A 19,008-nucleotide genomic window follows, 5' to 3' on the forward strand; every position below is an offset into this window, starting at 1 on the left:
TTTTTGTGGGGGAGGAGAAAGTAAAAGTTTTCATTAAAAACTCCTGTACTGCAGGTGAAGGTGAGTGGAAAGATAAATAGCTGCCAAAATAAATAAGAAATATAGTTGCATTTCACTGAACAAATTTCCCTTGCAACCTGAGATAGGGGTTATCCTCTGCAAGGAAGTGAGTCAGTGACAGTGGGAAGGAGGATGCAAGCAGCTGTGGGAGAGGTGAGCTTACTCCCAGTTGAAGAACATACACCTGAACACAGCATGAATAACTCTGCAAATATTTGTAAAAACAAGACTAAGAAGACTTTTCTTAATCATGTGATTCTCTAAGCTCACCATCAGGATGTACCCAACACTTTCAATATTCAGCTGCTCCTTATAACCAACCTTACCAAAATCACTTTAGACTATGTCTAACAGAAGCTGGGGAGAGAGTGAAGCAGCCAGATTTAGCTCCAATCTGCAATTTTTCCTCTTCCTAACTATTTGCTAAAGATGTATGTCATAAACTCGGTATATAAGAGAGCAAACTGTGGTAAGCAAGCCGTTATTGTTACAAACTTTGCTATCTCATTTACAGGTTGGATGGGTTTACTTGGTTTTTACATCAAGCATCAGGCAACGGGGGTAAAACAAACAGCACAAAGCAGTTAGTCAGCCAAGTTTCAGTGCCTCTGGTGGGACCCAAGCAGACATCTCAATGATGTGCTTTGGCTCTCAAACCAGACTACTGGGAGCATAACAGAATTGATAAAACACTGAGCAATTATGCATAACAGTGGCTGAAGGATGCAGTTGCAGATGCAGATGCTAACACATCTTTTAACTATTGTCTTGTTGGCAAAATGAATGCTTAGAAAAAGTAGAAATTACTGCAAATGCCAGGAAGCTTGTACTGCACACCCTTTCTTACCTCCACAAGGGTACAAAGCCCTGTGTTGGTAGGGTTCAAGTCTCTTCCTGGGTATTTTTTTTTGTTTACTTTTAAATTGTTCTTATACCATAAGTGTTCTCCTTTGCATACCCTAAAGGTCAACGTGAGGTTATGCTCCACCTTTTTGGAAGAGATATCAGAACCTTGGTTGGAAACTTGCCCTTTTACTGACCTGTTCTGAACTGTAGGGGTTTATATATGCACCTGTTTCTCCCCTTGTTTCCAGCCCTTCTTTCAGGGCTCTGCTTACACTTCCTCTCTTGATCACACATTTTAAAAAACCATTTGCATTGCCAGTAATGCCTGTACTATATCTGGATACCTAAAATCCCTTATTTTCCTGGGATTTGAGCACTGAGATTTTCCTTCAGAGAAATGAAAGGCCCAAAAAAGGTGAATTTAATCATGCCAGCATCCTCACTGATCCAGCACATAAGCTGGGTTACTCTGCATCCCCTCCAGCACTGGATTGCACTCTTGACAGCAGTAGTTTAGAACAAGGCATGAGAACAAGGCTAAATTTGCCCCCTGAACCTTCCATCTCTGTTCCTTTTTCCTAACCTGGCTGACAGCATCACCCTCCATCCCATGGCCCATGTCTACAGGGCAGAGAGACTTCAGGTGAGTGAAGAGCATGGCTGGGGAATACACCTCTGCCTGTCCAGCAGTCAAGCCACCTCCCAGCCAGTAGCGTTGCCTGCCCAGCCCCAGAGCAAGCTGCACAGGGCAGAAACTCAGACCTCCAAGGTCAGAAAAGCTTTTTGGCTGTTTTCAGTAGCACACTGAGTATCACTCCCGGTGCAAAGGAGCAGACAGATCTGCCCAGCCTGGGGAGGACATAAATGTGCCACCAGCCACGGCAGGGCTGGGCTGCATCGCGAGACTGCACCTGAAATGCCAACAGGACCCAGGCTCTTGCAGCAGGCAGACCAAGAATCTGTTCAGGGAGGTTATAACCACTCTCACCCCCAAAGATTCTGGAGCGCAAAAGATATTCCTGTATCAGACAAGAGTAGGAGACTCTGCAGGGAGGTTAGTGAGACAGATACAGACTTAATTTGAGAAGTTAAGCCATTTTATTCATGTAGCTCTCTGCAGCACTTGCAGTATTGACATGAGCAGACAGTAATTGCCAGGATTGTTTTCTGCTGAGCTCTCACTTTCCAAAAAGTCATTACCCAATCAGTATGGAAAGTCATTAGCTAATCCCCTTAGGATCACACTGTTAACAGAATTTGGTGGGCTGCCTGGACACTGGCTGAAAATACTATATATCAACACACAAATGAAGGAGACATCTTAAGGATTACTCAGCTGCACTGGGCAAAGCCCCTGCCAGGTTCTTTTCTGTGCCAAGTTCAATCCAATTTCCCAACAAAATTTTAGGAGAATTTCTGAACTGTCCTAAATTGCACCATTCTGTAATTCCCCATAGTCACTGTTGCATTTCTAACAGCATGTCCCCTGTGCCGACAAGAAGAGCTGCAGAGGTGGCTCTGCACTGGTGGGGAAGGTGACCATCAGTGGGCAACCCAGAGCACGGTGGGTGCCAGAGGGGAGCACAGAAGAGCTGTCCTCTCTTAGACTGCCAGAGAACAACTTACAGAGCATCTGTGCTCATTCAGCAGAAGCAACAATATGCTCACTTTAGATCCAAATTAAAATTGTGATGCAAGATAAACCAGGCATGTGCAAAACACAGATTAACTAATGCAAAACCACAGACTAAGGAAAAAAAACCTCAGGATTAAAGATTAGAGCGTAGGGAATTGGCTGAAGCACAGGGAAGATATAACAGGCAAGGGATATCAAGGATACCTGGATTTAGCAAAATCAGAGAAACTAGGGAAAGAGAAAATTGCAATTTGAGATGAGGATTTGCAAGGATTACTTCTTAAGAAAACAAATTCCAGACAGAGGCCTGTGGTTTGGTGGGAGACTATTGCTGGCCAGGGTACAGGCAGCAGGGTGCCAGCTCGCCTAAATAACTTTTCTAGAAGTAATGATTTAGTTAAGGCACATCTTGTCTCTAAATGCACAGCAGCTCTGGGGTTTTTTACCAGTTATTTCTCCATAAAAAAATGTGTCTTCTTATGAAAGTCAGTAATTTGTGCCAAGCAAAAACTGGTGGTTACCATGGGAGAGAAAATAAAATTCAATTCCCAGTAGGTCTGCAAATTCCAAGTACTTCCCTAAATGAGCTGCACGCATGTGAAACATCCCCCTTGGGGCCCTGACACACAGGAAGGTGCACTGATGCACAGAGAGGAATGTGACAGTGGTTTGATGACCATCTGCACCTGGTGGCATCCCTAATATGATGGTAATGCTAACAGGTAGATGTAAAAAGAAAAAATAAAAGGAAAAAAAACAAAAACAAACCAAAACAAAACAAAAAAAAAACCCAAGCAACAAACCACTCTGATTTATAAAGTACAATTTCACATTTCTAAAGAGGGGGGAATGCCAAGCCAAGCAGATGCACTAAGTGCCCCTTGGTAGCTATTGAGGGTTTTCTGGTTTTATTATCCAGAGATCGGCCCTTATATTTAACAGAAGCTTTCTGTGAGCATCCCAGCTGTTATGAAGCTTTCTCTCAGCATTTCTGCACAGCAGAAATCGTAATATACAAAGCACTTTGTCTTGGACGCAGATATGTTATTGTCTGCATGTAAGCTATTATACCAACTGTGTTGCTCTCACAGGCACTTGTGTCAAGCCCAGGCAGTACCAAGCCCAGGCATTGCCTATTAGTCTTTCATCAACAATGTGTTGTCTGCAACAAAGCACTTAAAAATATTTTCCAGAAAAGTGATTAGAAAAGAAAAAAAAAAAAACCAGCAAAACAATTTCCTGCCTTCTGCAGATGCACATCCTTAGGTTAAGGCTTCACTTTGTTATACCCAAAATACTTAAATCTGTCGTGGCTGGAGGAGCCAGGCTGTACCCTTTTGTGATGACCATGCACCCATGAGGGACTGGAACATCCTTCCACACCAGTGCCCAGGCTTCCTCCATGGGGAGCAAGAGCAGCAGCCCAGGCGGGCAGATGCCCATCCCATGTTTTATACACCAGCAGCCCAAACTGCGGAGAGTGTAGCGTGGGAAGCTGATCAAAAGGCCAGGCCAGGCAGCCACCAAGCTGGCATCACCCTTGCAATTAACTTTGACTGTCTATAATCTGAAGAGAGGACGTGCCACACCACATCACACAGCACAAAAATCCCTCCATGTGGCACCAACTGCTCTTTTTATAAACTAAGTACCAGTTTCCGCTGCAACGCTTCTCCCAAGAAACTAAGGCAGAGTGCAAAATAATGCCCGGAACATGCTGATTTTGTACATAAGGAGAATCGGGACAGCTACATCATAATATTTTGCTGAAGTGAAGTATTAATTGCAGGTCTGCGGCACTACCTCCTTTCTTTGTGGGAAATATTAGTGATATAATCTGTATGCATGGTATGGAAGCTGTGATCTGTTGAATAAATTTGGAACTGTAATTTGGTTAGTGTTTTCTTCCCCACTGTTTTTTCATTGCTTTTAGGAGAGAGTAACTAGAAAACCCTCCCACACAGTCAAATATTCAGCTGCAAGGAAATAGTCTGGAGTCATTCAAATCCTCAGAGCAACTCCAGCTCTGGTTGCCCCCACATTTACAAAGTTGCCCTGTGGTATTCTGGAAGATACACAATTTTTACAACAGGGTTTCGATGTAAGAAGGAAGAAAAAGTGTCCATGATTCTCTGAATCTTTCCATTTTATATTTTGACAGGAAGAAAGAAGAACTTAAATTTCTGTTGTATGGAAAGGATCTTCAGTAATGCTTTGTCTTAGAGAAGATTTTTTTTTTTTTTTTTTTTTTGCTTACATGTGTACTCATATCTGGTAAAGTCATCTCTATAAAGAGGTTCAGAAAGAAATTTCTTAGAAATAAAGATAGCCATCACAGATTATAACCAACATTTTTCCATGAATCACCTCCACTGTATAGAGTAAGAAAGCTTCCCAGAGAAATATTCCAGATTTTGGATATTTTACTGCAGGGGTGGGTGCCCCTCTGAGAAAAGGCTCAAATAAAAAAGTGTATTTATTCTCAGAAAGAGAGGTCTGAACACAGTAAAACTCTTCAAAGCCATGTAAGGTTATAAAAAGGACAGCAGTCAATTGTACTATATGTCCATTGAGAGTAAACCAAAAATTAATCAGCTTAATTGCCAGCAAGGAATATTTAGGCTACACATTAGAAAAAAAGCTGCAAGGACAGGGCAGTGGAATAAGCTAGTAAAAGGTGTTCTCACCTCTGGTTTTGAAAAGAACAGCCTAAGAAAGCTACTGTCCCTCCATCAGGGATGGCCTAAATATATTGTTCTTGTTCCAGGATGGACAGTTAGATTTCACAACTCCCAGTATCCCTCTGGACCAACATTTTGTTGACTTTCTGGTCCACACATCTCTGTGGAGCAAAAACAGACACCCAGCAGAAAACAGACAAAAATCCTTACAATGGCTGAGAGCACTCCTATGAAATGCAGTGTCCTCATTAAGAATAGAGGCATATATTTTTCTATACTGATCTCTAAGCACAGTGCAGGAAAACAGATATTCATGGAGTTCCACTCAATACCTATCTATACCATGCTAGGCATGGGTAAAAACAAACATCAGTGGAAGAAAAGTTTGTGCTCTGACTTCAAGAGCAGAGCAGACACTCCCGATCACCAAGCAAGCAGGGATTATATCATTCAGCCGGAGACAACCATTCCCATAATGCCATCAGAGGCAAAAAAATCCGTGAGTGAAACATGACATCCAGCCCCACCAGTGACCATGAGTGCCATTGGCCTGGTTACAGACCCACATCAAATTCAAATGACCTGCAGTAGCGATACACTGGAGATGATGACTCAGAGACTCAGCTGGTCCCGGAGCTCAAAATAAAGACAGAAGATCTTCTGACTTCCTACTGAGCTCCTGATGTACAAGAGCACCAGCTCTGTCCACAGGCAGCATATATATTTGGGATCCACCTTAGTTTCTGCAGATTGTACAGCAGTAGATCACACCAAAAGGTTGAGTATTTTCAAAGATATTCCCTAAGGCAGATGAAAACATCTGGTACCCCCCCTTACAAAGTGTTCCCCACCACCCACACAAGGGCTGGACACCACATTGTGCTGTCAAAAACCTCAATCTGTTTTTAACAACTAAGGAAAAACATTTCCGGCAAAACGAAACTTAACCTAAATGTTCCTTCGCCAAGTGATGCCGCCTCCTTTCTGGTTACATTTATGAGGGGAGGAAACTCATGAGTTAGAAAAACAAATGGTAACTCCCCCCCCCAGAAAAAAAGGCTCTCAAATGAACTTAAGTTCTACTTTGTCTTGGTTTCTAATTGATCTAAAACTTGCAAACCTCCCACGTGAAATGCCAGCAAGGCAAGGCACAAAGCGGGACACCAAATGCTACCCACCCCTGGGATGTACACAGACTCAAGGCTACAGCAACAGCGGATTTTCAGCCAAACCCCAGGGAAACCAGCTGTGAGAGTTCTCCTCCAGAGAACTGCAGAGCAGAAGCCAGCAAGTCCCAGTCTCAGACAGATTTTAATTTTCAGGGGCTGAGCTCAATAAGCTGGTGTTTAAAACAGAGACTTATTCTTTTCTTGCTTCTGGGGAGAGTCAACTAATTCACAAAGAGGAAAGAAAAGCTGAAGCACCTTTGAGGAGGTGATGGTTCTGATGCACTGGACAACTGACAAGGTTTGTCAGGGCTCAGCACTATTTGCTCTTTACAGTCTTTTATTGCATCTCCATCCTGTAATGCCTAAATGCTGCATCTGACATCCTATACCCAAATGCACACTGTTACATATTCCTGGGATGGGTCACTGGATGGGGTTATTTGCCTCTTGCTGCCACTCCTCTGTGCCCCTTCCCCTTGTAGCGCATTTCCAGAGTTTGAGGATGTGGAGCTGAACCATTCCGCCCATCAAGTCCTACACCAACACTCTTACTGTCCCCAGTGCCTCTCCATTAAGCCTCTCCTTTCATTTTTACAATTGGCACATACTTCCCTGTAATATACTTAAGAAAAAGGAAGATAAGCAGTACACAAGGCAGCCTTGATACTACAGTATACTCCTTTCCAAAACAAAGACAGAGGATTGTAGCATTCAAAATAATAATGGCATCTTAATCCCAATCAAGGGTTCCCAGTACCTACCCTGGATGTGGGAAATGAGGCTGGTGATTTGGAGGGTTACCTGACACCCTACCTTCCTGTCCTCCTTTTTCTGGCTATCTCAAAAGGATTTAATTAGGATTTAGTCCTCCAAAAGGATATAAGAAGCACAAACTTACATAAGAAGCTCACAAATGAACATTCAAATTACTGGGTTTTTTCTTTTTATTATTTAAATGGCAGTTAAAAACACATGGACAAGCATGAAAAGGAAGGTCAGTGCACAAGCCTACTGTCCGTACAGATGAACGTTAACACCAGGCACAGGGTACCACTGAGTGTTAACCACCCCTTCAAACAACAGGATGAAAGGTTGTTCATGTGTAACATCACCAATAGACAATCTTGTCATTCCCTAAAAATTCATTATTTCGTATACCTCAGTCAGGGATCTCTGCATAACTGACTGCACAGATACAACCTGATACTGCAGATCTTCATTGCATTAATTCCCTGTTATTGAGAGGACCTGATGGTAATTTTTACATTCATTCAATTTCATAGGCATTTGCTAACACTTCTAAGACAACATAATTTAAAAATCACTGCAATTAAATCCTTTGTGATGGCCTTCAGTTAAAAAGTAATAGTCAAAGCCATGAAAGAGAGGCAGACATTATTTAATAAACACACTCACAAAGCAAGCTCTAAACCTCTAACAAGACTTTGTCAGAAATACTCAATAGCCGTAAGTTTCTGATGAAAGCCACATTAAGTCAGCTTGTAAATCAATTCCAGCTTTTCCTCTGTAACTCGGATACTTTCAGAAATTACAGAAATTGGAGAGGGGGAAGGGCAGATTGAGGCCACAAGGCAGAGGAGTCTCACACCAGATTTCCTTGGAGCTATTACAGTGTCCATCATCATTTAGTTTAAAACCCCTCCACGGTATAGGCCACCTCAACAACAATCATCGTCAGCAGCAGTCCTTTTCTAGGGAAGGTGCTTGTCAAAGCAAAAGTAAAGGGGCAGTAGTTTGCTTGTGGCTAGAAACAAGCCTTTTAAAGTCTAACAAGGGTCAAACCAGGACCACTCTATGAGCTGCTGTTTTCCTGTCTGGTTTTCACCTGACCAGCTGGTGGTGGCTTCCCCTGACGAGTATTTTTGTTAGATAAACAGAACATCACATGTCAGGGCATGCCATTTCAGCCATCAAGGCCCCGGTGTGTCCCCCACCAGAAGCTGGGTGACAGAGCTGAGGACTGGAGCCAAGCCCAGCCGCCACCAGCAGCCCCCAGCCCTGAGTGTGCAGCAGTGGGGCAAGTAATGGCCGCACCCTGACACCCCTCCAGCGCTGGCAAACACCGAGTAGACACACAGAGGCTTCAAAGTAAGGAGAGAAGGGGGTATTTCACAGGAGATATTTTAAGTGAGACAGAAGTTTCTCTTTTACGTACATTGTAGGTTTAGATCACAGCCATTTCACTTTCCCTTTTTTGTTAGCAACATTTCTGTAGATGCCCTCTCAAATTTAAACTACATACTTAATTGTCCTGTTGCATACTCAGCGTTTAAAGCGAACAGTTCATTGTATCAAGGCAGAAAATCCAGTTTTGTAACCACAGTTAAATAAATTACTTAAGAAATCATCCAGCTTAAATGGGTTTTGCACAACTATAATAAATTATAGATGCACGTGTACTGGTCTGCTGGCCAAAACACTCCAAGATCAAAGGAGAAGCTGAAAATGGACAAGACTATTTATTATCTTGATGAACACCACATTCAAAAAGTCATCATCACAGCTGTGGGCTGTACAAGTACAGAATAAAATGATACTATCCTAAAAAACTCGGTGCTGAAGCAGAAACCATGAAACAGACCCAGGTACAAGGCAGGGATGAATAAATGCATCAACACTTCACTTTTTAATTTCGCTGTATTAAAAAGTATACTTAAATCTCTATCACTTCATCGTGCTGCCTCTGTCATCGTGTAACAATTATGTAAGGCAGTATAATTAAAAATAAACTTCTCACTCCCCAGCAGCAGTTATGTAATAGCTTTGATTAACTGAGATCCTTCATGCTTAAGAGAACATTTAAGGAGTTAAAGTTATAACTCAGTGTCCTTCCCCATAGCTTCACATTCAAATCCTCCAACAGAAACTATCCACATTTTTCTTCTCGTCTCTCCAGTACAAAGACGGTTTGTCAGGTTTTATTTGGTTTTATCTGCTTGCAAGATGCTGTCTCGAGGTCCTAAAAATGCAGGGACATATTTTGTGCAATCTGTCAGCAACTGTCTTCAGATGCAAGGCTACAGGGAGTTGATGAGCTCTTTTCTTATCAGAATGAGTCACAAAAATGGATTATCCACTCTTAATCCTCCTTACACTGGTGAATTTCCTTTTTTTTTTTTGTTCAATAAAAATAAAATAAAATGAAAATTGGCCTGGTGAAACCTTGTAAGAACAGTTTTCCCTTGGGATGCCCTGGCAGAAGAAAACATCACTGCCCTTTCAGAGAACCAGAGAGCTTCCAGAACCCATTCCATTCTTCCATAAAAGCAAGCATCTTACTACTTACAGTACCCATTCCAGCACTGTGGATGGTTTCCCCCACACCTTTTTTTTTTTTTGGTAACATCACGTTCCCCCACATGATATTCAGTAGCTGTGTTTTGGGGGTTCTTTTACCTTTTTTTGAAAAGTTCTCTTCTCTCCACAAACTAAACAAGAAATCATTTAACCTGTTTTCCTCACAAAACCACAACAGCCTTTTTCACCATAAAAGTCTTACTAATCTACATTCGCTTGAAATGCAAATATTTTTCACAAAATCGTTCTGCTAATTTTCATGAAAGCCAACACCTTACGGGATCACAACCCCCACACTGAAACTCTCTTTCAGTTAAATCCCAAAAGAACAAAACCTGAGCTTGGGTAACCTCCCTTCAGTTTTCAATGGGGATTTAGGAAGAGAAGTGTGAGTTTTGCTGCTGTTTGCTAATCCCAACAGAGAGAAAAAGGAATCCAAGCTGCCTGAAAGCTCATCCCTGAAAATAATGTGATTTTCCTATAAGATTAAAAAAAAAAAAAAAAAAAAGCATCTATTCATAGATTTGAGCTTAAAGGGGAAAAAAAAAAAGAGGTCTTCATATTTCTAACACATGGTCCATGGCCAACTTTTAGTCCAAAGCTGCCCCATCAGGCAGCGAGCTGATGGGCAGAATGGAAACCAGGGCTTCATCTTTATGGTTATTTCCTTGCTTATTGGATTTGGATTTTTAGCTTCACTCTGAAACGCTGCCATGCTACATTTAGTATGCAGTAGCTGGCATCACTTTAAAGGCCCCAGCAGATCCCAGTCAGCAAGCCAGATTAGTTACACCACGCAGGAAGGAGGGTTTGTGTGTTTTGGGGAGCCATGGGGAAGCAGGAAGACATTCCACTGCAGTGGTACAAGCGGCAATGGTGGAGGGAGAGGGAGGGGAGGAAAACAAGCCTGTTCTTGGACTTGATTTTCATCTCAGGCAGTGTGCTCTACTTAACTGCACAAGGCCATTACACACTGATACGACTCAAGCGTCCTGGGAGACTCTAGCAGACTGCACAGCACATGAACAGCCCCACTGCCAGAGCAGAAGTTGGTGTCTTGTCATGCCACATCAGATTCCAGGTTAATGCGTGCTGTCAGAGCTGTGGAGCAGCGCAATCAGTGTCTGCATCAGCGCAGCCAGTGTCCTCCAGGTGACACGCGAAGGCAAAGGTGGGTGAGCATCCTGAGAGAATCCAGCAGGGCAGCAGCACCTCTGGCTAACATTCCTCCTCCTCCAGAAAACATCCTGCCATTCAAGGTTTCACCTTCCACCCATATGAAGGAGGCTACCCTAGGACAGAGTTCCACGTGCCTGTGCCTACTTAATTTGCCAGTCGCTTCCAAGAGGGTTTGGGGCCAAGTGCTTCCTGTAAATTACTCCTTCCTCTGCAAAATGGAATTAAGTGAAGGATCTATTTGGCCCATGGAGCATGTGAAGAGAAGAATTAGATTTTATCTCATTCCATTACAGAAAGTTCCAAAATGGAGACAAATTTTCAGTCATAGTTTGATAAAAGTTATTACAAAAATACAATGCAAGAATGTGAAAGGTTTTTTTCTTTTACAAATCGTTTAAAAATATACAGTTTATCCAAAGCATGTACATCATTAAAGATTTATAAATTACAGGTACAGAGGAAGAGGATAAGGAGAAAACATTAATTTTTAAAAAATTTTCTTTCCCAGTTTTTCAGGTAGACAAGAAAAATCTTTAAAATAGAATCATGAAGATTACTCTGCAAGAAGAAAAAGAAAAGCCCCTCACATGCAACTTAGACACCAAACAAAGTTAAACATATATTTGACAATCTTCTATTCATTAAAATATACATTTGGCTAATCCCCTTGAGCTGGAAAATTTCCAAAATGTAGCCAAATGCATCCTGGGCTGCATCCAAAGCAGGGTCAGCAGCAGGTCAAGGGATGGGACTCCACCCCTCTGCTCTGCTCTGGTGAGACCCACCTGAAGCATCCAGCTCTGGGGTCACCAGCACATGGACCCATTGGAGTGAGTCCAGAGGAAGCCATCGAATTGATTAGAGGGACAGAGCACCTCTCCTATGAGGAAAGTCTAAGACAATTGAGATTGTTCAGCCTGGAGAAGAGAAACTTTGGGGTGACTAATTGAGGCCTTTCAGTACCTGAAGGGAGCCTACAAGAAAGATGGAGACATCAGATTTTTCAAGGGCATGGAGTGACGGGGCAAGGGGGAATGGCTTCAAACTGAGAGTAGGTTTAGATTAGATAACAGGAAAAAATTCTTTACTGTGAGGGTGCTGTGTCACTGGCACAGGTTGCCCAAAGAAGTTGTGGATGCCCCATCCCTGGAAGCATTCAAGGCCAGGTTGGATGGGGCTCTGAGCAACCTGGTCTAGGAAAGGTGTCCCTGTCCATGGATTGGAATGAGATGATCTTTAAAGTCTCTTACAACCCAGCCTATGATTCTATGATCTGTAACATAAAATTAAGGTACCATCTTTTCCCTTCTATCCTGTCCCGTTGGTTTTGAGTATTTCTGCATTTTTTCCACTAACACAGGAAGACAAAGTTACTTTATTATTTTGGACCTACCCCTTGGAAACACTGCTTCCTCAGCAGTCAAATTTTGCCTAGGGTGTCAAAGGAGGATACCCTGCATGTGAGGAGATAAAGGAATAGCAAAACAATTGCATGAAATATTATGACTATCTGGCAATTATACCACTTTATCAATACACAAAAAGCACGTAAAAGGATAAAAACATATCAGGTCATGTTTTGGCCACCAACCATTTCAGTGATGAGCCTCCTGGCTTTGCCTTTGTCACCTCTGACAATGCTCTGGATGCCCTCACTGATCATCACTCAAAGGCGGTGCGACAGTACTTGCTGCACACCTGTCAGGCTTACAGCTCCTTTACCTCCCCAGGAGGAGAACTATGCAGTGTTTAGATGGTAAAGGTGGTCCTTTGGAACCATACTATTATTTTAGCATGACATGCACACAGAGTGCCATCGTGGGGCAACCTGGTACCAAGTAATCCCAGTATTTTGTCACTGTAGGAACTGCAGACTGGACTCATTTCAATTCTGTTGCCTATATGATAGATATGAATGCATGTTTGAGCCACTAGAGAAAAACACGCCTTTTTCAGGGAACAACTGATTGGATTTTTCTAGACATGGACTTGAAAGCTACCTGAACTGCCTGAAGCACTGCCAGATTTTACACACTGAATGTAAGAGCAAAAGCTCTGACAGCATTTATTTTTGGTCAGATGATCCCGAGCCTATATACTTGTATACTGATTATATTATTAAAACCACAGAAAACACGCCCTGCAAGAAATCCAGCGCCTGCCTCCAAGAAGTCAGCTATTGCACAAGGGAAAAAAAAACATACACAGCTAATTCTTGAAGAAATTACTAAAGATTAAAGCACTATATTACTGGCATAAGTGCTGAGCTGCTCCTACTATTTTCTTCCTGCTGTGGAGGCAGTGCAAAGCGCCTAGTCTCAGAGCTTGGCTCTGCTGGAGTCCAACCAGGATCAGTCCAAAAGCAATGCGATGTCTTACCTCTGATGTTCAGCTTAGCCCCACACGACTCTCAGACTGGTGTTTGAGAAACACACAAAGCCCACTGACAGTCCCTCGAGTGGAGCAGCATGATGATGCAGAGGGGTTTCCCTCTGCATAACACACAGGAATACGATGATCCAAAAGTGACCATCCAACTATCAGCATCACACAGAGTTATTAGACAGCAGAGAAGAAATGCTCTGAGGAGATGAAGAACTGCATTTTAGTAACACTTCTATCCTTCTTACAATAATTTAATACCAACAGGAAAAAATACCAGCCCTTTCTATAAATATACATAAAGTATTACTACCATGTGTGTGGGAGAAGGGTTTTTACACTTTCTTTCATTGCAGAGCTTAAATCCTGGCGCTATCTCAAGAGAAAGATGAAGCCAAGGGTCTGCTGCAGGGCCTGTGCATGCACCACAAACCACCAGGCGCCCTGGCACAGCCCAGCCCCATCAGCAGCTCTGCTCCAGAGAGACAGGACCAAAATAACCCTGTGGGAAAACTTCCAGAGCCATTACCTACCCACTTTCACTCTACATACAATTCACACTAATCTTCAGAAGTTCCCTGTTTTGTTCAGTAAGCAACAAATCTACATAAGGAAACCAGCAGTGGGATTTAGAAGAAACAGGTTCGGTGCTTGGAATACACCCCCATGAAGAAGTACAAGAAGGCAAGGGATAGGCCGCAAGAGAGCCTACAAAAATAAAAATAATATCATCTGTAGAACAGATACTGAAGCACTTTTTGTTTTAATACACAGGGATGGCATCTCCTACACAGGAGAATCTGCATACAGATGTCCGTACACAGAACCTGAACAGCAAAGCACACATATGGGAAATGCCCCAGGTTGGAACAAGCTGGTTTCTACCTGCCAACCATCAGGCAGATCTGTAAGTCCCTCTTTCTGTGCCCTCCTTTACAGGGTTGAGTGTTTGGACTAAAGAAGCATTTAGGAGAAGGAGGGATGGGCTTTGAACAGTCTCTGCACCATGACCACAAATCAAGCAACAGCATCAGAAGGCTAAGACCACGAGTGCTATCAGAAGGGCAGCTGCAAAGAGTCCCCATATGGGTGACCTCCTGCCCACATGATTGAATTTACCAGCCATGCAAAAGTCGTAAGTATGGCCATGAAACATAAGCTGCTGTCTCCTGTGCTGAAGGGTTAGCAAGGGTCAGTCAAAGGCAGCTTTGCTGCCACAGCACCAGACCAGCTTTATACAGATGCAGATCCTCTGACACCCCAAAGCACGTCTACACAGGAAGATTTATCTAGGTTAAAGTAAATTTGGATGTAAACCGAAATTGCTCTTCTTGGTTAATGGGACATGGAGGGAAGTAAAATCAATTTGTAATAAAAGTTCCCAAAGGCCAGCTGTCAGGGAATTCACCGTGAACAGCATCTCATGAGGATAGGTCTTTAGTTTCCTCCTACACTACCCAAGATCCTTCAGCCAGGCAGGAAACCACCAAATACCAACAGAACCAGTGAAAACAAATTGTCTCATGCTTTTTCTGGAGACCTCTGCAGTGAGAAGTGGGGCCAGTGCCAAGCAGAGAGAATGGAGACTGGCACCCAGAGCTAAATCATTCCCTGACCTAGCCTTTTGGAGAGAAGTTTCTGCATCCTGCAAAGAGAAAGTCAGGCCCCAGACTTGCGTCATCCCACCCCTGAGTCATCCCACCACGCAGATCCTCTCCCTTACCATCACTCCTCAGCCAGGCTCACATAATTATTACTGCAGAGCTGCAATCATCCCTGTGCAGCCAGAGCAAAGCCAGCATCTCTGCCCACATACAGAGGAAGGGGCACGCTTACCCCAAATTCAGCATCTGAATGTGAAACTGAGACTCCAGGATAAGATGGGGAGGTGGGGAGGGCTCCCCACAGGCTCCTGAAGGAATTCAAGCAGAGATACAGGATGCCCTACATACAGGGGATAGGAGCAGGGACAGAGGAGCGGTGGGGGATGGATGCTCTGTGCCTTCCTTGTGCATATGACCAGGTTATGTCAGGTGCTATTAAGGCATGAAGCGTGAGCACGCGTGTCTGAAACCCCACTGCAGACTGCGCCAGCAGCCTTGAAATGAAACCTCCTTTAAAAAAAAAAGACTTAAAAAAACCACAAAAACCAAAAAAACAAAACAAAACAAAACAACAACCAAAAAAAAAAAAACACACAAAAAAAACACACCAAAAACAACAACACACCCTATGCAGCAGTTAAGAGAGAAAAATATGTGCCCAAAGGTGCCCAGGGGAGCAAACCAAGGGGACCTCTGCCCCCAAAACCACCCTTCTCCCCTGGGTTGAGTGCTGCTGCCGTTTCGTCTGCTCAGCTCCTCCGCCCGTCCATGTCCCCCGAAGGCAGAGCTGCAGCCGCCGGGGAGCTCCGCCGTGCCTTCAAAGAGCCTAAAGTGGGTCAGCGGAACGGAGAGAAAAAACCTGATTAAAGCATGAAGGAAGCGAGCAGACCTGCTGGCTGAGAGACAGAAGAAGGCAGAGGCTCCACATCTCCTCGGAGGCACAGAAAGACAAGGGCTGCTGGTTCCCCCTTTCACAATTGCAAGGCGGGAGCTGTAATGGGATGCAGGGAACATAAACACATTTGGGGATGGGGAAGTATAAGAAGATAAGTGTGTCCCTCTGCCCTCCGTTCCACGCTTCCACTCAATTTATTCTCATTTGAATCGAGTGAAACAATTTAAACCCATGCAAATCTAAAACCCTTCATGAGCCTTGTGGCTATGGTTTGCACCATCCTTCCTTGTGCCTGGGTAAACCCAGAGACACTGGAGGAAGAGCCCCAACAGTGGCCAAATTCAAGCAGCACCTTTTGGACGCAATTAAAAATGCTAAACAGAATAAACAGGACACCACTAGGATGGTTTATTTTCCTCATTTCTCTGACAGAGACTTCTGACCTTAAAATAAAACAAGCCAAATCTACTTCTGCGCTGGTAGGTGGAGCGTAGCAAATGGATTTGGGGGCTGCCAAGTTCCAGGAGTGGGGTGGACCCTCAGGAAACACATGACTGCCAGAACCATAATTGAGGTGACGTTTGAAAAGAAAGTTTTGCAAACCATGAAACTTGGAGCAGCGGAGAGCTCTTGCTGGGACCAAGGCTCTGCTGGTGTCCAAACCAGGTGATGATAGATAATAGAGACCTTGTTATCCCCCCCATGCCACCAAAACTTCAAGAACTATACACCCCACCTCCCCACCTGGGCTTTTTGAAACCTAGCAAAAATATGACCTCGCTCTGGAAAACACCCTCCCAAGCCACATCATGGAACAGAGAGGCAGGTTTTTCTCCACAGATCCTGTGTAAAACAGCTCAGATCCCCTACAGAGCTGCACACCCACCAGTGTGGTCTGTGGGCCCACACAAAACCATTGCACCCTTGTCCTGACCGCTGGCTCCAGGGTGGGCTTTATACTTGTTTAAAGACTTCCAATGAAAATATCAGCTTAAGAAATCACAGCAGCATGGGATGGGTGGGGAGAACATTCCCCACGAGAAAGAATCTGAGCTCTGTAATTGCACATATCATATCTAGATATTGTTGTAAAGAGCTCTGCCTACAGAAGGAATAGGAGATTTGATCTAGTACGCAAATAAAAATCAGAAATCTCTCCTGCCAGCCATGAAAAAGGCTATCAATAATTCATTTTAACAAAAAAGGAGATCAAAGTAAAATGCTGTGTTAGTTTGACATTTTGATATGTTGGTTCAGTGTTTTTCTTTAATGTAATATGTAACAAACAGCAGAGTTCATCTATAAATGCCAGACACGCTTGTAAATTGTTGAATATAGCAAGTCCTATTAATATTCACTTAGACTTTTTAAATTAATTCACTTTGACTGCCTTTACATCACTTTTACTGCCTCTACCCAGCAGTTGTAGGTCAAGTGGAGCTCTCAGAAATGCTACACAGAGTTTCCAAAGATAAAGTTTCAAATTTGTAACCACATTTCCATTTATTTCTTCATATTACCCACCACAAAGCCTAATGTTCAACCCAACTTGTTTGACTATTACGTACTTGCTGTGAATTGCTTCTGAAAATTGTAGAGTGAAGAGCCAGAATGAGGTGCTTGTGTCCTAAATCAACTGCCTGTGCAACTTCACTCTCATATATTGTGGTTTGATTTCACTTACAACTTCCTTATGGGCATTTGGTGGAGTGGATGAAGTATATTATACTCCAGAAAGCACAGGCTTGCAATCCACAGATTTCAGTGTTATGTTGCAAGAGGTATTTATTGCAGCGGAAAACTGTTGGCAAATTTAACATATATTGCTCAAGCTCGGTCTGCATTCCCTTTGGTGTGCAGAAGATACAAGGGGACTGACATCTTCTAAATTTAATTAGGGTAAGGCAAATTTCTTGCAAGACAAAATCCCCTGTAAAATGCAGAGAATGGTTAACTCTCTGTGACTTCTCTGTTCCAGGGTCAAGCAGAAAAGTAAATACTCCTGTTGTTGCATCACTTTGATTCAGGATTCTCTTTCAAGTACATTTTTAGGCAATATTCAGGCAGCTCTTTTTAACACTATTTCCCTAGAGGAAAGTCCTTGATGGTAATAACCTTTGTTAGAGGCTGACACTTGCGTGTGCTGTCTTTGGAGGGCAAGCAGTTGTTACTCAGGTTCTGAGCATGGATCTTACAGCCTCTTGGTTATATTTTTGTAGATCCATGGGTTTTCCATGTCTTGTATATTTAAAACTACTACTTACACTGGCTGGTCTATCTAGAAAAGAGCTGTAGTTTGAAGGAGGGGGCAAGTTACTGAATGTGATGACAGTACAGATGGTAAAACTATTACCTGATCCAGATGATAAAGTCATACTATCTTTTTTATACCCAGTCTGTTGTGAACAGAAAGAACCAAAATGATTTTTATTTATTTTTTCCGCCAACTCTTTACAGAGTACCATGCCGACACTTGCATCTACTAGAATCCTATGGTGCTGCTGACGCTCCAAAAACAATGCTCACAAAATTGTGCATCCCTTGGCGGACTGCTTTTAGCCATGGCAGCAATCAGGGGGGTCATCTTCCCCACCAGAGATCAAACTGCCAGAGGTGAGCCTTCTCCTCCCACACTTCAACCCCAAGAACTCCTATCCCCAAGAACTCTCATCCCCAGGAAATCCCAGTTCCCAAGAAATCCAACCCCCAAACCTCCCATCCCCACATACAGTGTGTCTCTTGGTTCAGCACTGTTTATAGGGAACAACTCCAAGGACAAGGTCTTCAAGCCTGAGCCACCCACACCTCTATGCCCACCTGACTGTCTCTTGGGCATCCCCCAGGCCATGCAGGTGTTGCACTGTGCTGAGGAGAGCAAGTCCTGGCCATGCTTGCAGATGATATACCTGCAGGTGGGACCAGCTGGTCCAAAAGGAGGCCTTGGGTCTTCCCTTAATAACATGTGGAATATGCACAGGGATCAGATAAAAAAATGTTTAAAGTAAAGACAGCTCTCAAGTCCTTCTTAGTCTGTTTTTGCACATGCCAATAAATTTGTCAAATCACCTGGATGCTTTCAGAAATTTTAGTCTCTGTTGGAATAATCCCAGAAGAATCCCAAAAGAATCCCAAAAAAGCCACTGCCACTCACTCAGAGGGCTAGTAGTGTAAACTACAAACCTCTGAAACCTGCTTAAAAAAAGACACTCCAGAGCAGGAGGTGAGGAACGGCCACAGC

The 19,008-nt window shown here is 43.3% G+C and overlaps 1 protein-coding gene across 7 annotated transcripts in view; it reads right to left on the reverse strand.

The window, feature by feature from the left end:
* Positions 1 to 19,008, reverse strand: part of PDZD2 (PDZ domain containing 2) — a 190,427-nt gene that overhangs the window by 151,733 nt on the left and 19,686 nt on the right. Inside the window, exons 1-2 of one of the 7 annotated variants that reach the window (XM_027907024.1) lie at positions 13,338 to 13,456; positions 12,283 to 12,343 (exon numbers count right to left, since the gene is read on the reverse strand). The exons of 5 other annotated variants lie outside the window; for them this stretch is intronic. The gene's annotated coding sequence lies outside the window, so the exon portion shown is untranslated. Of the gene's footprint in view, positions 1 to 12,282; positions 12,344 to 13,337; positions 13,457 to 19,008 lie in introns of those variants that run through there. One more of the 7 variants, XM_027907033.1, reaches the window with a different exon arrangement.

This window comes from Empidonax traillii, unplaced genomic scaffold (assembly GCF_003031625.1).
Source record: "Empidonax traillii isolate 1590-97213 ecotype Southwest subspecies unplaced genomic scaffold, ASM303162v1 scaffold26:size2357266, whole genome shotgun sequence".
Lineage (NCBI taxonomy): Eukaryota > Metazoa > Chordata > Aves > Passeriformes > Tyrannidae > Empidonax > Empidonax traillii.